The following is a 23,846-nucleotide window of genomic DNA, read 5'->3' on the forward strand; positions in this document are numbered from 1 at the left end:
GCTGATGTCTGATGTGCTGCATTTTTGTTTTTATTTGCATTTAAATATTCAAAAAATTTTCTTTCAGACTTTCGGTTTGACACAGAGGCTATTTAGAAGTGTGTTTTCAAATTTCTATATGTTTAGAGATTTTCCTTTTGTCTTTCTGTTATTAAATTCTAGTTTAATTCTATTGTGGTCAGAGAAGATACTGCATAGAATTTAAATTCTATACATTTTTAAAAGATTCGTTTATAGTTCAGTATGCAGTCTATCTTGTTTAACATTTTATGGGCATTTGAAAAGAATATATGTTCTCCTGTTGTTGCTTGGAGTTTTCTATAGATATCAATTAGGTCCTGTTGCTTTATGGTTGTTAAATTCCTTGCTGATTTCCTGCATAAAATTGTTCTATATGTTCCTAAGAGGTGGGGGCGGGGTTTAAATTCTCAACTGTAATTGTAGTTGTGTCTATTTCTTTTTTTAAATCTTGAATTTTTTAAATAACATGTTTTCCTTTCCTTCTCTTTTCTTTTCTTTCTTTCTTTCTTTTTTTTTTTTGAGATGGAGTTTCACTCTTGTGGACCTGGCTGTAGTGCAATGGCGCAATCTTGGCTTACCACAACCTCCGCCTCCCAAGTTCAAGCAGTTCTCCTGTCTCAGCCTCCTGGTAGCTAAGATTACAGGCATGCACCCCCATACCTGGCTAATTTTTTATTTTTAGTAGAGATGGAGTTTCCCCATGTTGGTCAGGCTGGTCTTAAATTTCTGACTTCAGGTGATCTGCCCACCACGGCCTCCCAGAGTGCTGGGATTACAGGCATGAGCCACCACGCCCAGCTAATAACATGTTTTTGAGACTCTGTTATCTATTGAATTTAGGATCATTATGTCTTTCTAAAAGATTGATTCTACTTGTGATGATGTAGTGTTTCTCTGTGTCTTCCCCAATTTTCTTTGCTTTCAATTGTACCTTATCAGTTATTGATATAGCTATACTTGCCTGTTAAAATAAATGTTTTTATGGTACATATTTTTCATTCTTTAACTTTGAGCCTATGTATGTCATTGAATTTGAAGTGAGTTTCTTATAATCAGCATATAATTGGGTCATGGTTCTATATCTGCTCTGCCTATCTCTGTCTTTTGATAGATGTATCTAGATTATTTGCATTTAATATTTATTATGTGACCGCATAAGTCTACAATTTTATTATTTGTTTTATGTTATTTCTTCTAGTTTTTATTCTCCTGCTTCTTTCATCTCTCCTTCTTGTGGATTATTAGAATATTTTTTAAAGAATTCCATCGCACTCGATTTGTAGTGTTTTTGAACATATCTTTTTAACTAGTTTTTATAGTTGCTGCTTTCATTATTACAATATACATTTGTGACCCAGCAGTCCTCTGGTTTCAACATTTTACCACTTTGAGTGAAATGTTGAAACTTGACTTCCATTTAAGTCCTTAGGTCTTCACCAGTGTTTATTGTCCTGAATATTTAATGATGCTATGACTTTTATTCAGTTATCAAATATAATGTATAAAATTAATGAGTAAAAGAATAGTCTAATATTTTTACCCACATTTATGGTTGTTCTATGTTCCTTTTTTTCCCTGATGCTCTAAGAGTTTTCAATTTGTCATTTTCTTTCTATCTAAAGGACTCCCTTTATCCAATCTTCAAGGGCATGTATGAAAACTATAAATTCTCTAGCTTTTCTTCATCTGAGGATGCTTTAATTTCCTCTTTGTTCCTAAAGGAGCGTTTTGATGGATATGGAATTTTTAGTTGATAATTTTTTTCTTAAATAATGTTGTGTTCTTCTGGTCGTCAAGGTTAGATAAGAAATCTGTCATTTACATTGTTATCCTTTTGTAGCTAATGTGTTGTTTTTCTCTGGCTGCTTTCAAGATTTATCAGTGTGTTTAGTTTTCAAAAGTTCTATTTTGATGTAGCTTGGCATGGATGTTTTGGGATTTATCCTGTTTTGAGTTCAGCTTATTGGAGCTGCAGGCTTGAGCATTTTGCTGAATTTGGGAAGTTTTCAGTCATATTTCCTCAAACACCATTTTAGTCCATCTGAGTTCACTCAGCTTCTTGGAGCTGTAGAATTGAGACTTTCACTAAATTCTGGAATTTTTGGACCATTATTTCTTCAAACACGGTTTCATCTTCATTCTCTTTATCCTCTCTTTCTGGAACTTCAGTGATATGAATGTTAGATTCGTGCTGCTCTTGTTATTCTCTCACATGTGCCTGAGGCTCTGTTTAGCTTTCTTCCATCTATTTTCTCTCTGTTGCTTAGATTGGGTAAAGTTTGTTGATCTATCCTCAAGTTAATTGAGTCTATACTCTTTCATTTTCACTCGACTTTTGAATAAATATAGTGATTTTAAAAATTTCTGTTACTTGATTTTTAGGTAATAATTCCCATTTATTTCTTTTTAATAGATTCTGTTTCTCTGCCAACATTTTATATTTTTTATTTGCTTCAAGAGAATTTGTAACTGATTATGCATTTTTAAATGGCTGCTTTAAAATCCTTGTCAGAGAATTTTAGCATCTGTTTCATCTTCATGTTGGACTCAGTTGGTTACCTTTGCTCATTTGAGTGGTGATTTTCGTGGCTCTTGGCATGGTGGGTCATTTTTTATTGTATTGCAGATATTTTATCTGTTATGTAAGGAGACTAAGGAATTATTGAAATCTTTTGTTTTAACAGGCAATCATTCTGTTTAGGTTTAGCATTCAGGTCTTGAATTGCCTTTGTGGGCTGAGGTTACAACGGCAATTTAATTTTTTAAGTCTTCGCGGTATTGTTTTGGTTTACTTGATTTATTGGGAACCACTGGACTTTTCTGATGCTGCCTACGACAGAAGATGGGGTTTCCCCAGGCTGAGTGGCTAAGCCTCTCTTGGTCAGGTTGTTTGGTGGGATTCCCCCGACTGATGACCCTTGGCTGCCCAGGGGTCAGCCCAACTGTTACTCTTTAATAATGGTGATGGGTTCACCTTATGTTGTCAGATGCATTCTTGTTTGATCCTTAGTAGGAATGAACCTACCTGGACTGTGTTCTGTTGCTAGATGTGGGGCAGAAAAATGCCGGGTCTGAGGCATATTCCAAGATTTGGTAGGGGGGAACAAGGCAAATTGCCCTGTGCTTTCCCCATTGTCTGTAGCCAGGGAAGGGGAATCTCAAGACTACAGGGTCAAAGAATCTTCCTGGAGCGGGCCCCTTGCTATGGTTAGGTCTCCCTTGCTGAGCCTGTCCACCTGCTCATGCTTTCTGGGGGAAGAGGGGAGTTTCAGGACTTTCAGGTTTATGAGGCTTCTGAAGTGAATGGGGCATTCCAGCCTGTCTTGCTTGCTGTGACTGGCTCCACTTTCCCATCCTGTGTCTCCAGAAGGGCAACAGCATCTTAGGCTAGTAAGGACAAAGAATTTCTGGACTAAGCTGCTTGTTGTGACGAGGTGCCTCTGGCTAGAATTGCAGTAGATGTTTTGTCCTATGGGCTTCTTCTTAGGGGCTTCCTAGACCATGTTGCTTGTCTCTGGGTCCCTCCTATTAGATGCTTCTGCCTGCCCTGGTATCTATCTCTTGGCAGGGGAAAGAAGTGTTGGATCTGGCAGGAAAGCACGGTGCTTCCCTTAGCCTGTTGTTTCCTGGTGAGGCTTCCAAACGATACCCTTTAATGGTGCTGATGGGTTCACCTCATGTTGTCAGATGCATTTGTCTTTGATCCTGAGTGGGGATGAATCTACCTGGACGGCCTTCTGTTGCTAGATCGGGGCAGAAAAATGCTGGTTCTGAGGAAACTTCTTAGATGGACTTGGAGGATGTCAGGCATGCTGCCACTGTGCTGCTCCTCCAAACCAGCATACCTTCTTCTTATCTTTATCTTTTTCTTTTTTTTGTCAAGACAGAGTCTCACTCTTGTTGCCCAGGCTGGAGTGCAGTGGCGCAATCTCAGCTCACTGCAACCTCTGCCACCTGGGTTCAAGCGATTCTCCTGCCTCAGCCTCCCAAATTGCTGGGATTATAGGTGCCCACCACCACATCTGGCTAATTTTTGTATTTTCAGTAGAGACAGAGTTTCATCATGTTGCCCAGGCCTGTCTGGAACTCCTGACCTTGCTCATGTCGGCCTCTCAAAGTGCTGGGATTACAGATGTCAGCCATGGCACCCGGCCCTTCTTATCATCTTTTTTGGTTCTCCTTGGTTGTCTCTTGAATTATTTTCGGGCTCTGCTTAGTCAGGAGATTCAGGGTGCAATGAATGGGCCTGCACTGTTTGTCCCTAGGTGTAATCTTTAAATCCATGCTCTGTTTGGTTGGAGTGTAAAGTTCAGCTGGTCAAAACAGAAGCCGAGACGTCCTTCCCAGCAGGCTCTCCCTGGGCTCCCCTGCCGTTACCATCAGGGCTGGTGCACTTACATGGTATGGTTGCGGCCGTTTCCTCATCTGCATCTTCCCTTGGTCTACGGCTGATGTTTCTGGGTTGTTCACAGCTATATTCCCAAGGCCTGGCAGCATTCCTGGCCCACAATAGATTCCCAGCAAATGTTAGTTGCACTCTGCCTTTAATTGATCATTTGACTCAGTTAGATGACTTCTTGCTTTCCAGAAATACTGTGACCATTGTGATGTGCTGTGTTGAGGTCAGATTTGTTAAAGTTAAGAATTTGGACTCTGGAACCAAACTGCCTGGTTTTGACTTCTGGCTCTGTGACTGGCTGTCCATGTGACCTTGGGCAAGTTACTTAGGTCATCTGTGTGTCAGTTCTTTCAATTGAAAGATGAAATAATCATAGTACCTACCCATTAGGGTTGTTAAAAAGATTGAACAAGTTAATATTCATAGCATTATGTGGATATATTAATTCAATCAGTTTAAAAATTGATCATGAAAACATCAAAGAGACAGATTGAGTCTGGTCTGTTCTAGGTGTGCCCATGCCATTTCTGAATGATGGCTATTTCTTTTTGTTCTAATTACTCAAAATAAGCTACTTAATGATCTGCATAAAACTGTCCCTGAATTGGAGGACCTGCTAGTCTGCAATTCAAAGTTTGCTCCTCTACCAGCTTTGTTAAAGCTGGGATAACTATTTTGGCCCTAAGGATTTCTCGGTTGGCCAAATTATCTGCCACTTCTCAAAGATTATATGCCGTGGTGCTGTAATCGTTAATGCTAGTTACTTTATGTGCTTGAGCCCCAGGTTTGGGCTGGGGGGCCTTCTCCCTCTGTTGATTCTGGAAAGGAAGAATTACGACATTCTCCCCTTCCCAGAACTTGATCTCCTTGTCCCCCAGATTCGGATGACCTTTCCTAAACAGAAAGTCACTCTTATTAGTATATAAGATGGAGCCTATCGGGAAATAAGTGACTCTGCCTTCATCCTACTATGCATTGCGCCCTCCAGTTCCCACCCTTACAACAGCAGCAGGCCAGACCCCCCACAAGTCCACGGCTCTCCCTGAACTGTGTGTGTGCTCACGCATCGGCTGGACTTCCTTCCCAGTGGCCACCAGCCCGCAGTAAATTACCAGATTTTGCTGATGTTGCCATTTGCTTTCTCAGCTTAACCATTTGTTTATTGATGACTGATTTTCCCAAATGGGCTTTTATCCCATTAAAACGATGTTTGCTGCTTTTTTTCTGGACTTCTGCCCTTGGGAAGATGAAGTAGACAAAGCTTCCTCTATTACTCTCTCTCTGTACAGCTACAGGCCTTGGGCATGGTGTAGAAAAGCAGCGTAAGAAGAAGGCAGGCTGGCTAGAGCACTCAGAACACGGGGAAAGAGAGGGCAGTGAGATCCCTGGGTTTCCTGTTCGCCTCTTATGTCCCAGACTTGGAGGGGGATAGGCCAGCTGGGAAGCCAATGAGAACAGACTAAAAAGCCACCTCAAAAGCTTGCCCTCTCTAGCCAGAAGGGACTAGAAAAGGGGCAGCTTAGACAGACAAAACTCCCAGTGAAACACCACAGAAAAACGGGAAGCCCCCTTCTCACCCATGCCAGCAGAATCTCAGTGGGGAATCTCAATGTACACCCCACCTGGCTAACGAGGTGCCCTCTGACTATGGGGTGTGGAGCAGACTGACGAGAGGGTCAGGGCTGTCCCCTCCGCCCAGCACTGACAAGGCTGAGCTTGGCACAGGAGCAGCGATGGGACACTTCTATTCCTGCCGACTGGGAGAAGCAGACCAGCAGCGTGTGCAAACTCCTCCCTGCTCAGGTACCAACAGAGGGTGAATGGGGGGGCTTTGACACCTCCCCTCCCCTCCCCTGAAATAATGTGGCAGGGCCATTCATTCCCCTGGGGAAGTAGTATGTGAGAAAGGCGGATAAAATGGGGGTTTAAGCAAGAGCTGGGGTCTCATCAACTCACACCTACAACATTCAGATTTCAAATGAAAATCACGTCACTCTGAGAACCAGGAGGATTTCAAACTAAATGATGAGTGGCAATCAACGGACACCAGTGCCGTGATGCTGGTGGTGCTGGGAAGACCACACGCAGACTTTACCCAGCCAGCAGAAAAGTCGGTCTGAGGAGCAACGATGAAAATGCTTGCAACAAATGGGGGAAAAAAGTCTCAGCAGAGACATAGAAATTAAAAAGAACCACATGAAAATCTTCCTACATCTGAAAATTACAGTAACAGAAATTAAAAACCAAACCTCACTGGTTAAGCTCAAAGCAGAGTAAAGAGGACAGAGGAAAGATCTGTGCAATGGAAGAAAGAAAAATAGGAATTCCTAATTTGAAACATGGAGAAACAATAGAAAGGAAAAATAAACAGAGCCTCAGGGCCTCGTGGGACTGTGACAAAATATCCAAACTTGGAACCCTGGAGGGAGGAGAACAAGGCGGGGCTGGAAATGTATTTGATGAAATAATGGCTGAAAACTTCTCAAATTTGGCAAAATACATAAACCTATTGATTTAAGAAGGTGAGTAAAACTCAAACAGAATAAACCCAAAGGGATCCACATGAAAATATGGTAGCATAAAACTTATGAAAACTAAAGCAAAAATACCTGAAAGCAGCAAGGGAGAAACAAGATCTTGTCTGTAGGAAGAAAACCTGTGAATGGCAGTAACGCTCCTCAAAACCACGGGGACAGACGTGCTGAAAGAGAACTATCAGTGCAGAAACCCCGTCTCTAAAAACAATACAAAATAGTCAGCTGATCATGGCAGCACACACCTGTAGTCCCAGCTACTCAGGAGGCTGAGGCGGGAGGATTGCTTGAGCTCTGGGAGACAGAGGCTGCAGTGAGCCAAAATTGCCCCACTGCACTCCAGTCTGGGTGACTGAGCAAGACCCTGTCCTCAAAAGAGAGAAAAAAAAAAAAAAGAAGAAAGAAAAAGTCATCAGCTTAGAGTCCTATAGCCAGTGAGAACATCCTTCAGAAATAGTGGAAATCAGGACTTTTAGATATTGGCAAACTGAGAATCTGTCACTAGCAGACCTCCCCTAAAAGAATGGCTAACGGGGGTTCATTAAATGGAAAGAAAGCAAAAGGAAGAATATTCAGAATGTCAGGAAGGGAAAAAGGACATGGTAAACCAAAATTGGTAAATACCCTAGACTTTGTCTCTCGTAATTTCTAAATGATGCTTGATACGAAAATTTGAGAACTGCCTGTTGTGTTCCCATTATATGTAAATGTTTAAAGGAATGATATTGTAAACAAAAGAGAGTAAAACAATATAAAGGGAGGTGTAGCTTCTATACTTCACTCAAACTGGTAAAAGGAAGACCCAGTAGACTCTAATAAGTTACGTATATAATGTAATACATAGAGCAACCACTAACAAAACTGTCCAAAGAATATGCCCAAAAAGAATATAGATACAATAATATGGAATTCTTAGCCTTGACACCAAAAACCCGACTCATAAAAGGAAAAAGTAATAAATTGAAATTTTTCAAAATTAAAAATATTTGCTCTGTGGAAGACCCTGATAAGAGAATAAAAACACAAGTTACTGACTGGGAGAAAATATTTGCAAATCACACGTCCGACAAAGGACTCGTCTCTGGAATATACAAATAACTTTTAAAACTCCACAGTAATGGAACAAACAGTTCAATTAGAAAATGGGCAAAATACATGAACAGATACTTTACGAGACAGGATATACAGATGGCAAATAAGCACATGAAAATATGTTCAGCATCATTAGCTATTAGGGAAGTGCAAATTAGGACCACAATGAAATATCGTGATGCACCTATCAGAATGGATAACATTTAAAGTAGGTGACAGCAGCATATGCTGGTGAGAAAGGTGAGAAACGGGATCTCTCCTACACTGCTTGTGGGAATGTAAAATGGTACAGCCACTCTGGAACATCATCTGGAAAATAGTTTCTTATAAACCCAAACATGCAACATGTGACCCCACAATTGCACTCCTGGGCATTTATCCCAGAGAAATGAAAGCTTATGGTCACACAAGAATCTGTATGCGAATGTTTGTGGCAGCTTTACTTGTAAAAGTCTAAAACTTTTACAAGTAAAACTGGAAACTACCTAGATATGAAGGATGTAAAAATACAGTTACATACATACCATGGGATGCTACTCACCAGTACAAAGGAACAAACTCTTGCAACAACTGAATGGATCTCTCGGAAATTATGGTGAGTGAAAAAATTCCAAAGTGTTACATACATATGATCTTAGTTAATAGAACTTTTTTTTTTTTTTTTTTTTTTTTTTAACAAAGTTTTTTTTTTTGTCGCCAGGCACCAGGCTGGAGTGCAGCGGCACGATCTCGGCTCACTGCAACCTCTGCCTCCTGGGTTCAAGCAATTCTCCTGCCTCAGCCTCCCAAGTAGCTGGAACTACAGGTGTGTGCCACCATGCCCAGCTAATTCTTGTATTTTTGGTAGAGATGGGGTTTCACCATGTTGGCCAGGATGGTCTCGATCTCTTGACCTTGTGATCCACCCACCTCAGCCTCCCAAAGTGCTGGGATTACAGGCGTGAGCCACCGTGCCCGGCCTAGAACATTATTTAAATGACAAATTAGAGAAACAGGGAGCAGATGACTGGTTGCCACGGCCCTGAATTAGAGAGGATGCTCATGAGCCCAAGAACCTGGAAGGAGGGGAACTGGGCATGCATGCCTCCCATGTCCCCGAGAGAGATTGGATGGGGTGTGTGACCCACGCCCTGAGGGAGAGAGGCTGGGATGTGCGTTGAGGTCATCCCAGAGAAGAGAGAGAGGAAGGGCTGGATGGGAGAGATGCAGGTGGAATAGAATCAGTTTGGGTAATACTGGGTAGGGATAAATTACAAGAAAAAGACTCTTGTGCTTCTCAATTGCATCGTGCATGGATGTGTGCGATGGGATTGTGTGTGCCATGCCCTAAGCAGCACCCACACTGGGGAGGTGTGGCTTCCATTCTTCTCCATTTTCTGCACCTTGACACACCACCCTTCCCACCCCACTCTTACCCCAAGGCCTGGCTCTCGGGCCTGCACCAAAGGGAAGGGGGATTCTGAAAGCCCCACAGTGACTGCCTTCCTGGAGTCAGGGCCATAGACCTATGAATCCACTCCCCAACTTGGGGGTCTCTAATGGACGATTTATGCCCATTACCCACTCTGGACCTCCTGAACCAAAATCTCTAGGGATAGGGCATTTTACTTTGTTAAAAAGTTCCCAGGTTATCCTATTGCACAAGTAAATCTGGGAGTCATATAGTGATAGAAAATGGAGTTCACTGTCAATCTGATTAAAAAAAATCTGACAAAAAATGCATACCAGAACAGAAGTGGTCCTCTGAGCTGTTACCTGGCATGAGATCTCTGCATACAACCTGCCCATCAAACAGCCACAAGAAGCTGTGATCTAAAACAATAAGAGTGCCCGGTGAGGGAGAACTCCCTAGTAGCTTACTATGTGGGGGTGGGGGACTATCTCACTCATTGGCTTATTTCGTCTTCATATTAACACTGAGAGTTAGATGGTATTATTCCTGCTTTATGGATAAGAAAACTGAGGTCCAGCGAGCACAGAAAACTTTCTAAAACGAGGTGCCAACCCAGGTCTGTCTAGCCCCAGTCAGTGTTCTTGCCACCAAAGCACTCTGCCTACCTTGAAATGCCCACCACCAGGAAAGCCAAGATATGCGGCCCCTTCTCCTTAGACGCTGTTAACTGAATAACGGCCAGGAATACGGAATATTAAAAGACAATTCAGTGTTAATCAATGTGGAATTGATTCATGAATGTGACGAGGACAAACACAGTGTACAATTGTGTTCATGTGGCTGGTCTGTAAGGGTGTTCTGTGCTGATTTAAGTGACTGTGCACCCTCCACAAGGTAAGAGGAGCCAGCAAACTTCCTTAGCTTGACAGGCTATCTCTCTGTGTTGACACTTGTCTTGATAAATGAGAAATGGAGGACACGTCCCCTGTCTCTGTGTCCAGGTAAAGACGCCTCTGAAAGGGTCGGTCACTGCACGCTGTGACACTCTACCCCCTGCTCTCAGAAAATGGCAGGGAGGCCGATGACAGCTGCTGAATAGGCTGACTGCTGGGGATAGGAGAGGACTGACAGCTCTAATTTGTGCTGGAGTCCCAATAAACAGCTAGGGTTAATTGGAAGATGACATCATGATTCAAGAGTATTTGAGGCAGGAGAAGAGGAAGGAGCATTTGCCTTGCATGCATGGCTGCTTGATGCATTTCCCTCAAATATCTATTTTATAACTTGACAGATACTGAAACCAGAAAATGGCCCTTTACAAGCATGTCAAGGAAAGGAGAGGAAGAGAGAAGACTGTCCTCAAATCACACACCCGCCCCCGAGGAAGAAGTGCCCCTCCCTCTGATGGCATTGTGAGACTTAAAAGCGGTTTCTTTTCATCGGCCATCAACGTGCATTTGCAATGACAGCATTTGTAATGCCGACATAATGACAGAACTGTGTGCTGCATTTTGTTAAAAACCATCAGGCCTCTCATTTTGATTGGTTTACATAGTTCTCACTATTTAACTCCTATTTAACTAGAAGCACACCTGCGTCTATCTTCCACCATGATTGGGATGAAAATGTCAAAGTCGGGCCAATTTCAGAGTTCTCCAAACAGCAATGTCAGTGATCCCTGACCTTACAAAACATAACAGTTGCCATGCTGGCTATTTGAGACAGTCCCCAGGGTGGCCATCCTTTTCATTCACTGCTTGCCAGCTTGTGGGACCAAGATGTCATGGAGGGGCACTCCACATCTTTCTGCTGAGAGCAATCCCTGTGTGCATCTTATATCAACCACGTCGGTGCCCACTGTTTAGATCTCTCTGGAATTCACTCACCCAAAGCTCTCTGTGCTATTATCTCTTCACTTATCCTCCCAAGAAACTCTATTTTTGACTCAGTGCCAGATGGGACCATCGTGACAGTTAATTTTATATTCTCTGGAGTACTTTTTCTTCTAATTTCTTTATTTCTATTAGTTTTGTCTCAGCAGTGAATATACAAATACCGATGCACCTCAATTTACAGTTGAGCTATCACCTAATAAACCTGTCACAAGCGGAAAATATCACGTCAAAAATACATCTAAAATGCCTAACTTACTAAACATCACAGCCCAGCCCAGCCTACTTGAGCCATGCTGAGAACACTGACATTAGCCTACCGTTGGGCAAAATCACCTACCAGGAAGCCTGCTTTATAGTTAAGTGTTAAATATTTCATGTACCAAAAGTAAAAAGCAGAATGGTTGCAAGGATACTTGAAGCAGAGTTCCTACTGAATGTGTATGGCTTTTGCACCATAGAGAAGTAGAAAAATCCTTAAGTTGAACTGCTATAAGTTGGGGACCATCTGCTATATGTTTTTTTTTTTTTTTCTTTTGAGACAGAGTCTTGCTCCGTCTCCAGGTGCTAGGCTGGAGTGCAATGGCACAATCTCGGCTCACTGCAACCTCTGCCTCCTGGATTCAAGCAATTCTCCTGCTTCAGCCTCCCGAGTAGCTGGGACTAGAGGCGTGCACCACCATGCCCAGCTAATTTTTGTATTTTTAGTAGAGAGGGGGTTTCACCGTGTTGGCCAGGATGGTCTCCATCTCTTGACCTTGTGATCTGCCCGCCTCCACCTCCCTAAGTGCTGGGATTACAGGCGTGAGCCACCGCGCCTGGCCTATGTTTTCAAAATTATAAGATGGAATCACATACGCACACCATTCCATATCTTATTCATTGCTCCTTTATCAGAATCTGTGTGTTGCTATCAGCTAAGGTAGCATAAGCTGCTGTAACAGATCAACCCCCAAGCTCAGTGGTTGAATGCCATGGAAGTTAATTTGTTGTTCTAATGTCCCAAGCAGGTGCTCATGACAGGCAGGCAGCTCTCCTCAACCCAGGGAGGCTCCTTCTGCCCTGATGCTCTGTACGTACCACTACCAAGGGCTCTGTGCTCACTGGCCTGGAGATGTAGCAGGTGACAGAACACAGAGTGTCAGTGTGGTGGTTTCCTAGGAGCCAGCCTTAAAGTTTGTGAGATCATGCTGCTTGCATTCTATTGGCTAGCACTAACCCCACAGCTTCTCCTAACTGCAAAGGCAGATTCAAACATTTTAGAAAATCCTAACTGAAACGTGGTCTAGTCCAAGTCCAAGGAAAAAGAGAAGATGGATTAGTTGAGCAGCTAATGTCATCTACCTCCCTGGTTATCACATGTCCATTCTACCCTTGAAGATGGAGTAAATGTGATTTATTTTTAGGAAAAAGAGTTTTCTATGGGTTATCCCTTATTGCAACCTAGTGAAAGGAAGGAAGAGGTGTGCACGGCTCTCCATCAAGTCTAGGGGGCGTCTCCCTGCAGCCTAGCAACTTATAAATTACAAAGGAAGTTATTTGCATCCCCCTCAATCCTTTTCGGTATTCAGTGAGGAAACAGGGACAAGATAATCCTAATGAAATTGTTTTAAGGTACCAACATTCAAAACTGGTTTCAGACTGAGTTCGTGATGTCTTACCAACATTCAAAACTGGTTTCAGACTGAGTTCGTGATGTCTTACCAACATTCAAAACTGGTTTCAGACTGAGTTCGTGATGTCTTAGACAATGTAGATCTTACAAAAACTTAAGCACATTTTTGATGTGTTTGTCTCTAATCAGTTCTATGTGCCTCTAAACGCAGTGAAAATTATTTTCTAGACGTATTCTCAAGCCAGATTTCTTGTTTCATTTTGTTTTACTTCGTCATGCCTGTCCTGCTCTCTGAACCACGAGTCTATCAGAACCAAAGAATGTGGATGGAAGCTGTACTCACCTGATCTCTGCCTTTGAGTTGAGTTGAAGGGGCAAATGTCTTCACAAACCTCTCTGAATCTTATCTCTTATTATTGGTTGTGTAGAACATATCAGATTTTTCTAAAATGTTTGGATTCCCAACTTTTTGAAACATTTTTATTCCCTTTGATATCTGCTTGCAAACATGCCAGCAGAGCTCTTTCCAGAGCTCATGTCTTCCTTAGAATAGTTGCCGAAGGCAGAAAGTAAAAGCAATGCACTCTGTCTCCCACACTTCCTCTGGAGCCATAGGCTCCCCAGCCATGGGACTTGCCTTCCAAGTGAGCATTATAGCCAAATGCCTTGCTGCTGCAATCCACGGGGCTCCTTGTTCCACTCTGCCACCAAACCAATGCCATATACTTTTTTTTTGAGATGGAGTCTCACTCTGTCAACCAGGCTGGAAGGCAGTGGCGTGATCTCAGCTCAGTGCAACCTCTGCCTCCCAGGTTTAAGTGATTCTCCGGCCTCAGCCTCCTGAGTAGCTGGGATCACAGATGCCCACCACCACGTCCAGCTAATTTTTGTATTTTTAGTAGAGACATGATGTCACCAAGTTGGTCAGGCTGGTCTCGAACTCCTGACCTGTGATCCTCCCTCCTGGGCCTCCCAAAGTGCTGGGATTGCAGGTGTAGGCCACTGCACCTGGCCCATATGCATTCTAAGTTTGTGAGGGATTCTTTAGTATCCCACTTCAAGTTCAATTTGCATTTTGGTTAAGCTGATCTTATTGGTATAACAGAAATCTCAAAAGTCCCAGCAGACACTTGTTTCTTAGCCACAAAACATCCACAATGAGTTCATGTTAAGCAGGTGGCTCTCCACTAAGCATTGATCCAAGTTCTTTCCCCATCGATGCATGGCTTCCACGTCACCTCAGTCACCTGCATCAGCTGCAGGTCATGAGTGGGGCTGGGGTTGATGGCACGCATTTCTCCACACCTGACTGTGGGAAGGAAACATATCCTGTAGGGAACATATCCTGGCTGTGTGGTCCTGGAAAACAAAAGCAAAAACAAAACAGTCTGCCAGACATTACCTCGTTTTTACCTTTAGAATCACATCTGTACATGCATAGAGTATGTCCTCATGGAAGTAAAGGGTACTTACTGGAAAATAAGGCTGCTTCCCAGAAACCCGGTCACCCTCACCAACCTACTACTGTCAGCCCTTCCTGGTGTGGACTTCTAGAATTTGTGTGTGTGTGTGTGTGTGTGTGTGTGTGTGTGTATTGTATAAACGTATGTAATGTGTGTGTGCAAATTGTCACATCATCAAACTGTCTTTTTCCTTTAGATCTTCTTTAATCTTAAAGCTGAATGATCTTCCATGATGAGTGTATGAACTTTTAATTTGTTCCTTTTTTTTTCATATGGTAAATACTGCAATGAACTTTCTTGAAATTGTGTTGTGACTACATCCATGGGGTAAATTCCTAGCACTACAGTCTGGAATTTTAAATTTCATTATGTTACAATATTCACAATGATGAAATAGCTTAAATACTGTTCTTTCCCTGTGACGTGTATATTGACAGTTATTGGGTTAATTAGATATTCATTTTTTCAGTTCATATAATTGATTTGCTGTAATTCTGAATTTGTTTCTGTAAAATGTAAGGACATTTTTACTGCAAGAAGTTTCTTCTCTTTTTCCCACTGCTGGTAACAGCCTCTGGGACCAAGGTCATTCACCTCCGTTCTCAGCTGGTTCCTACGTTCCTTCAGCTGGCTCTGAGGTTTACAAATGTCAGACCACAAGCCTGAGGAGGTGCTGCCTCCGGAAGCCAGGGAGCTGCCTTCTTACGGAGCCACCTGCCGGCCCCAGCACTGGGGGCTGAGGTCCTAGCCACTGTCAAAGATTAGCATGTGGCCCCTGAATGCCAGGGGCCCTCACTGACCCTGAGATTGGGGTCTTGCCAGTGATGAATAGGGAAGAAAAGGCCCGTGGTGAGCATATCTGAAAAGAAAAGAATGAGGCCACCCTATCAGAGGACCTCAGGTCCTGGGGAAGGCTGAGAGGAGGCTGGGGTGTCAGGGGAGCCACTGGGGGCCTGTCCAGCCCAGTGCACAGGCCCAGCAAGCCAACACCTAACCCAGGAAGGCTGTGTGGACCCTGGCAGGTTCAGGACTGGCCTAGCTCATGAAGGCCCCTTGGTAAAACATTATTAGGAAATTCAGGCCGCTGGTGGTGGCTCATGCCTGTAATCTGAGCACTTTGGGAGGCCAAGACAGGCAGATCTGTTGAGTTCAGGAGCTCTGAGACCAGCCTGGGCAGCATAGAGAGATGCTGTCTCCAAAAAAATACACAAAAATTAGCCGGTTGTGGTGTAGGTGCCTGTGGTCCCAGCTACTCAGGAGGCTGAGATGGGAAGATCAGGAGTCCAGGGATGTTGTGGCTTCAGTGAGCTGAGATGGGGTCTCTGCACTCCAACCTGGGGCATACAGTGAAACTTTGTCTAATAAAAAACCTCAACAGGATGTTGATGCTGAGCTTGGACCAAGCCTCGCTCCTTGAGTGCTGGCCTGTGTGATGCTTGGGAACACACTTTAAGGCCAGCCCTGTGGTCTGGAGGCGGGATGCACCCACTGCCAGTTCCCCCAGCCCCACCCCAGCCCCTTCCCCTTGACCCCCACCACTGCAGGAGCAGAGCACCATGGGCCGCCAGGTGCTCAACAGTGGACAATGAGAGCCCTTTGTCATGATATTGGTGTTTGGTGTCTGACACACACAGAATCCCCACCCAGGAATCTAGAGACACACAGCCTGTGGCTCATGGGTGCTCAGGACGTGCAGCTGCCTAGGAAGGAAGAAGCTGTGTGGCCACCTGCCTGGGGTCAGACGACAGGCCCACCCATTAGAGCAGAGCTACAGATCGGCAGCCCCCTGCAGGACCCTGCTCTTGGTCCCTGATGGTGTGCAACCAAAATGCTCATCAAAATCCTCCTCAATTCATTGGTGGTATTTAATTATTAGCAGATTTCACTCAGAAGCTGGGCTTTTGGCTTCACTCACGAGGCTCTAAGGTGTGAACACCTGGGCTAACATGCTTAAGAGACTGTAGCTCTCATTGCCTTAAGATGGGACCTGTTCACCTGCGTCCCCACCCGGCCTCTTAGCTCATGTATGTCTCTGTCCAGGCTTTTTATATTATTTTTTGAGAAGGAGTCTCACTGTTTCCCAGGCTGGAGTGCAGTGGTGAGATCTCGGCTCACTGCAACCACTGCCTTTCGGGTTCAAGTGATTTTCTTGCATCCACCACTCAAATAGCTGGGACTACAAGCACGCACCACCACACGTGGCTAATTTTTGTGTTTTTAGTTAGAGACAGCTTTCACCATGTTGGCCAGGCTGGTCTTGAACTCCTGACCCCACGTGATTTGCCCGCCTCTGTCTCCCTGGGATTATAGTGTGTGACCCATCATACCTGGTCCTTTCTCCAGACATTAGACACTGAGTTTGCAACAACCATAATACTTTAAAATTTAAGTGGGTTACACATGACATCAAGAGCTGCTAAGTATTATTTTAGCTTCCACAGAATGTCTTTAGTTTTACTAATCAACTTTCTCAAGGAATAAAATGCCCTATTTGTCTGCTAGGGTTCCATGACAGAGGGCCGCAGACTTGGTGACCTGAGGAACAGAAACTTTCTCATAGTCTGGGGGCTGGAATGGATCTGCCATCCAGCAAGTTTGGTTCCTTCTGAGGACTAAGGTAAGGACGTGGGCTTGTAGATGGCTCTCTTCTCCCTGTGTCTTCCCCTTAAATTCTCTCTGTACTATCTCTGACTGTTCACATGGTGTTCTTTTTATCATGACATCTGCCATAGGGGCCCACCCAACTCCACTATGACCTCCTCTTAACTAATTAAAAATGTCATGGTGCTATTTCCAAATTAGGTCACATTCTGAGGTTCTGGGGATTAAGACTTCAGCGTGTGAATTTCAGGGAGATGCAACTAAATCTAAAACATATGCATACTGTAAAATTCACGTTTTCATATGTTTATGTGTATGATTTTTGAAATACATATATGTTCATGTACTCACCATAATCAACATATTGAACATTTCCTTTCATTTCCAACTCCTCTGAAAGTTCCCTTGTACCCATCTCTGATCAACCTTCCACTGCTATCTCCAAGCAACCTCTGATCTGTCCCTGCAGCTGTTTTGGCTTTTCTTGAATTTCAGGTAAGTGGCATCAAACACTATGGACTTGTTGGAGTCTGGCATTTTTTGCCTAGCAAAATGTCTGTGAGATTAATCAGTGTTGTTAGGTGTATCAATAGTTTGTTCTCTTTTTATTACTGAGTAGTAGTTCTCTTTTTATTACTATCCGATGCACACCTCAGTTTCTTTGCCTGCCCATTCATCTGGTGATGGTCATTTCGGTTGTGCTGAGTTTTTGGTTATGTGAATGAAGCTGTGATGAACACTAGAAGGTAAGTCTTTGTGTGAACACTCATGCCTCCAGCTCTCTTGAGTAAATACTGAAAAATGGCTTTTCCCCATCATAGGAATATAAGTTTATAAGGGACTCCCCATCAGCTTGTACCTCCACAAGTGCTATAAAAGGGTTCTGTTGATATTCACTGGCAAAATATTAAAGATATATTGAGAAAAGTTATAGGTTAGTCTCAAACCTTTTGGAAGTCTGAACAGTTTTATTGGGGCAGGCTGGTCCATTAAGTTAGGGAGAAGATAGGGAAGATAAGAGGCTTTTCCCAGTTAAGTCTGTTTACCCCACATCCCTTTGTCTCTACTCTGTTTATTCATGTTAATTTTGTGCTGGGTGGCCCTCTCCAGGGAGAATCAAAGGCGAATTACCAGTTAATAGTGTTTACTCTGGGCCTGGAACCAAAAGCGTTCATCATTCGTATAACCACTCTTTTAACATGTTAATTATCCACAGGTGTGTTGACTTAGAACCTCTGTTATGAATACATGTGTGGATGGACAGAGGGTCTTAGTTGATTGGTTGCATTTTGCCCTCTGAAAGCAGCTGACAGCCATCCCTAGACCACTTGAATCACATAATGGTGTGAGAGTACATTCATTCATCCCTTGTTGAGGCAGGGTCTTCGGGCCAGATTTCCGCAGGAGGTGAGCGACATCTCAGGGTTCTACCAGTCTGTGTCTTCCCTTTTAGGTTTCTTCAGTGTCTTTTGAAGGTCAGGTTTTAATTTTGATAAAGTCTAATTTACGAATTTTATTATGGTTCATGCTTTTTGTGTCATATATAAAAAATATTTTTAAATTTAAATTTAATTTTTATTTTATTTTATTTTTATCTTTTTTGAGACAGTCTTTTTTTTAATATATTTTATTACACTTTAGGTCCTGGGGTACATGTGCAAAACATGCAGGATTGTTGCATAGGTAAATACAGGACAATGTGGTTTGCTGCCTCCATCCCTCTGTCACCTATATCAGGCATTTCTCCCCATGCTATCCCTCTCCAACCTCCCTACCCACTGCTATCCCTCTCGTATTACCCCCACAATAGGCCCCAGTGTGTGATGCTCCCCTCCCTGTGTCCATGTGTTCTCATTGTTTGACACCCACCTATGAGTGAGCACATGCGTTGTTTGATTTTCTGTTCTTGTGTCAGTTTGCTGAGAATGATGGTTTCCAGGTTCATCCATGTCCCTACAAAGAACACAAACTCATCGTTTTTGATGGCTGCATAATATTCCATGGTGTATATGTGCCACATTTTCCTTGTCCAGTCTATCATCGATGGGCATTAGGGTTGGTTCCAGGTCTTTGCTATTGTAAACGGTGCCACAATGAACATACATGTGCATGTGTCTTTATAATAGAATGATTTATAATCCTTTGGATATATACCCAGTAACGGGATTGCTGGGTCAAATGGAATTTCTATTTCTAGGTCCTTGAGGAATCACCACACTGTCTTCCACAACGGTTGAAGTAATTTACACGACCACCAACAGTATAATAGTGGTCCTATTTCTCCACATCCTCTCCAGCATCTATTGTCTCCAGATTTTTTAATGATCGCCATTCTAACTGGCATGAGATGGTATCTCAATGTGGTTTTGATTTGCATTTCTCTAATGACCAGTGATGATGAGCATTTTTTCATGTGTTTTGTGGCCTTATAAATGTATTCTTTTGAAAAGTGTCTGTTCAGGTACTTTGATCACTTTTGAATGGGTTTGTTTGTTTATTTCTTATAAATCTGTTTTAGTTCTTTGTAGATTCTGGATATTATCCCCTTGTCAGATGGGTAGATTGCAAAATTTTTTTTCCCATTCTGTTCGTTGCCAGTTCACTCTAATGATTGTTTCTTTTGCTGTACAGAAGCTCTGGAGTTTAATTAGATCCCATTTGTCGATTTTGGCTTTTGTTGCCAATGTTTTTGGTGTTTTAGTCATGAAGTCCTTGCCTGTGCCTATGTCCTTGATGGTTTTGCCTAGGTTTTCTTCTAGGGTTTTTATGGTGTTAGGTCTTATGTTTAAGTCTTTAATCCATCGGGAGTTAATTTTAATGTAAGATGTCAGAAAAGGGTTAAGTTTCTGCTTTTTGCACATGGCTATCCAGTTTTCTCAACACCATTTATTAAACAGGGAATCCTTTCCCCATTGCTTGTTTTTGTGAGGTTTATCAAAGGTCAGATGGTTGCAGATGTGTGACATTGCCTCTGAAGCCTCTGTTCTGTTTCATTGGTCTATATCTCTGTTTTGGTACCAGTACCATGCTGTTTTGATTACTGTAGTATTGTTTGAAGTAAGGTAGCATGATGCCTTCAGCTTTGTTCTTTTTGCTTAGAATTGTCTTGGCTATGTGGGCTCTCTTTTGGTTCCATGTGAAGTTTAAGGTGGTTTTTTCCAGTTCTTTGAAGAGGGTCATACGTAGCTTCATGGGGGATAGCATTGAATCTATAAATTACTTTGGGCAGTATGGCCATTTCACAATATTGATTCTTTCTAATCATAAGCATGGAATGTTTTTCCATCTCTTTGTGTCCTCTTTTATTTTGTCGAGCAGTCGTTTGTAGGTCTCCTTGAAGAGGTCCTTTACATCCTTTGTTAGTTGTATTCCTAGGTATTTTATTCTGTTTGTAGCAATTGTGAATGGCAGTTCCTTCTTGATTTGGCTCTCTTTAAGTCTGTTATTGGTGTATAGTAATGCTTGTGATTTCTGCACATTGATTTTGTATCCTGAGACTTTGCTCAAGTTGCTTATCAGTTTAAGGAAATTTTGGGATGAGACAATGGAGCCTTCTAAATATACAATCATGTCGACTGCAAATAGAGACAATTTGATTTCCTCCTTTCCTAATTGAATACCCCTTATTTCTTTTTATTGCCTGATTGCTCTGGCTAGAACTTCCAATACTATATTGAATAGGAGTGGTGAGAGAGTACATCCTTGTCTAGTGCCAGATTTCAAAGGAAATTCTTCCAGTTTTTGCCCATTCAGTATGATATTGGCTGTGGGTTTGTCATAAATAGCTTTTATTATTTTCAGATACATTCCATTGATACCTAGTTTATTGAGAGTTTTTAGCATAAAAGGCTGTAGAATATTGTCAAAGGCCTTCTCTGCATCCATGGAGATAATCCTGTGGTTTTTGTCTTTGGTTCTGTTTATGTGGTGGGTTACATTTATAGACTTGTGTATGTTGAACCAACCTTGCATCCCCAGGATGCAGGCCTACTTGATCATGATAAGCTTTTTGATGTGCTATTGCAATCGGTTTGCCTGTATTTTATTGAATATTTTTGCATCTATGTTCATCATGGGTATTGCCCTGAAGTTTTCATTTTTCATTGAGTCTCTGCCGGGTTTTGGTATCAGGATGATGTTGGTTTCATAAAATGATTTGGGACGGATTCCCTCTTTTTGGATTGTTTGGAGTAGTTTCACAATGAGTGGTACCAGCTCCTCTTTGTATGTTTGGTAGAATTTGGCTGTGAATCCCCATGGACCTGGGCTTGTTTTTCTTGGTAGGCTATTAATTGCTGCCTCAACTTCAGCCCTTTTAATTGGTCTATTCAGGGTTTCTACTTCTTCCTGGTTTAGGCTTGGGAGGGTGCAGGTGTCCAGGAATTTATCCATTTCTTCCAGGTTTACTGGTTTGTGTGCATAGAGTTGTTTGTGGTAATCTCTGATGGTAGTTTGTATTTCTGTGGAATCTGTGGTGACATCGCCTTTTTATTGCACCTATTTGATTCTTCTCTCTCTCTTTTTTATTAATCTGGCCAGCGGTCTGTCTATTTTGTTGACCTTTTCAAAAAAACCAGCCCCTGGATTTATTGCTTTTTTGAAGAGTTTTTTTTTGTGTCTCTATCTCCTTCAGTTCTGCTCTGATCTTAGTTATTTCTTGTCTTCTGCTAGGTTTTGAGTTTTTTTTATCTTGCTCCTCCAGCTCTTTCAATTTTGATGATAAGCTGTCTATTTTAGATCTTTTCTTGTTTCTCATATGGGCATTTATTGCTATAAATTTTCCTCTAGACATTGCTTTAAATGTGTTCCAGAGATTCTGGTAGGTTGTGTCTTTGTTCTCATTGGTTTTGAAGAACATCTTTATTTCTGCCTTCATTTCATTGTATCTAGTCAATATTTAAGAGCCAGTTGTTCAGTTTCCATGAAGTTGTGCAGTTCTGAGTTAGTTTCTTACTCCCGAGTTCTAATTTGATTGCACTGTGGTCTGGGAGACTCCTTGCTATGATTTCCATTCTTTTGCATTTGCTCAGGAGTGATTTACTTCCAATTATGTGGTCAATTTTAGAATAGGTGTGATGTGGTGCTGAGAAGAATGTATATTCTATGGATTTGTGGTGGAGAGTTCTTTATATGTCTATCAGGTTTTCTTGGCCCAGGTCTGAATTCAAGTCCTGGATATCCTTGTTAATTTTCTGTCTCGTTGATCTGTCTAATATTGACAATGGGTGTTAAAGTCTCCCACTATTATTGTGTGGGAGTCTAAGTCTCTTTGTAGGTCATTAAGAACTTGCTTTATGTACCTGAGTGCTTCTGTATTGGGTGTGTATCTATTTAGGATCATTAGCTCTTCTTGTTGCATTGATCCTTTTACCATTATGTAATGCCCTTCTTTGTCTCTTTTGATCTTTGTTGGTTTAAAGTCTAGTTTATCAGAGACTAAGATTGCAACTCCTGCTTTTTTTCCTCTCTATTTGCTTGGTAAATCTTCCTATATCCCTTTATTTTGAGCCCATGGGTGGCCATGCATGTGAGATGGGTTCCCTGGATAAAGCACACTGATGGTTTTTGACTTTTTATCCAGTTTGCCAGTCTGCATCTTTTAATTGGGGCATTTAGCCCATTTACATTTAAGGTAAACATTGTTATGTGTGAATTTGTTCCTGCCATTTTGATGCTAGCTGGTTGTTTTGCCCATTAATTGATGCAGTTTCTTCATTATGTCGATCCTTTTTACCATTTGGTACATTTTTGGAGTGGCTTGTACTGGTTGTTCCTTTCTTTTTTTTTGCAATGTTAATTCACTTTATTTTTCTTGTATAAAAACCCTATGTTGTAGCCACAGCTGGAGCTTAGGTCCTCTGCACGGAGACTTTGGTGTGGGTCTTGACAAGGTGGTCAGTGAATTCCTGATAGGGAGACTTGGTGAATACAGCCTCCTTCCAGAGATCGGGGGTCAGGTAGCTGTAAGTCTTAGAGATGGCATCAAAGGTGGCATTGGTGAAGTTGCTCAAGGTGGCAGTGCAGCCCCTGGCTGAGGTGTAGCAGTCATCGATACCAGCCATCATGAGCAGCTTCTTGGGCACAGGTACTGAGACGATGCCAGAGCCCCTGGGCGCGGGGATGAGGCACACCAGCACAGAGCCACAGCAGCCTGTCACCTTGCAAGGACGGTGTGAGGCTTGCCAATCTTGTTCCCCCAGTAGCCTCTGCACACGGGGACAATAGAGAGCTTGGCCAGGCTTATGGCCCCACGGATGGCAGTGGCCACCTCCTTGGAACACTTAACACCCAGACCGATGTGACCATTCTAGTCTCCAATAGCAACAAATGCCTTGAACCTGGTGCGCTGGCCAGCACGGGTCTGCTTCTGCACTGGCATAATCTTCAAAACCTCATCCTTGAGAGAGGCCCCCAGGAAAAAATCAATGATCTCAGGTTCCTTGATGGGCAGAAAGAAGAGATAGATCTCCCCCAGAGATTTAATCTTCATGTCTTTGACCAGGCGTCCCAACTTGGTGATAGGCATCCACTCTGTATCCTCGGCTTTGCCTCCATGAGCTCCGCAGCCTCAGCTCTGGCCCCATCCACAGCCGCAACCCCAGCCCCGTATACCACTGCCGAAACCTCCGTGGAAGCCACCACGGTTCCCCATCCCAGGGCCCCCGGGGCCTCGGGGCTCCCCCGCTGCACCGGTGTCATCCGCCATTTGGTGTTTTATTGGAGAAGAAGTGTACTGGTTGTTTCTTTCTATGTTTAGTGCTTCTTTCAGGAGCTCCTGTAAGGCAGGCTTGGTGGTTACGAAATCTCTCAGCAATTGCTTGTTTGTAAAGGACTTT

General features: G+C 42.8%; 1 pseudogene across 1 annotated transcript; it reads right to left on the minus strand.

Annotated features, from left to right (window-relative positions):
* Positions 1–22,835: 22,835 nt before the first annotated feature.
* Positions 22,836–23,738, minus strand: LOC116540455 (annotated as a pseudogene). Its single transcript, XR_004264449.1, has one exon. The product of XR_004264449.1 is annotated as a 40S ribosomal protein S2 pseudogene (transcript).
* Positions 23,739–23,846: the final 108 nt, after the last annotated feature.

Source organism: Sapajus apella, unplaced genomic scaffold (genome assembly GCF_009761245.1).
Source record: "Sapajus apella isolate SASKATOON/1434 unplaced genomic scaffold, GSC_monkey_1.0 scaffold140, whole genome shotgun sequence".
In the NCBI taxonomy this organism is placed as follows: Eukaryota; Metazoa; Chordata; class Mammalia; order Primates; family Cebidae; genus Sapajus; species Sapajus apella.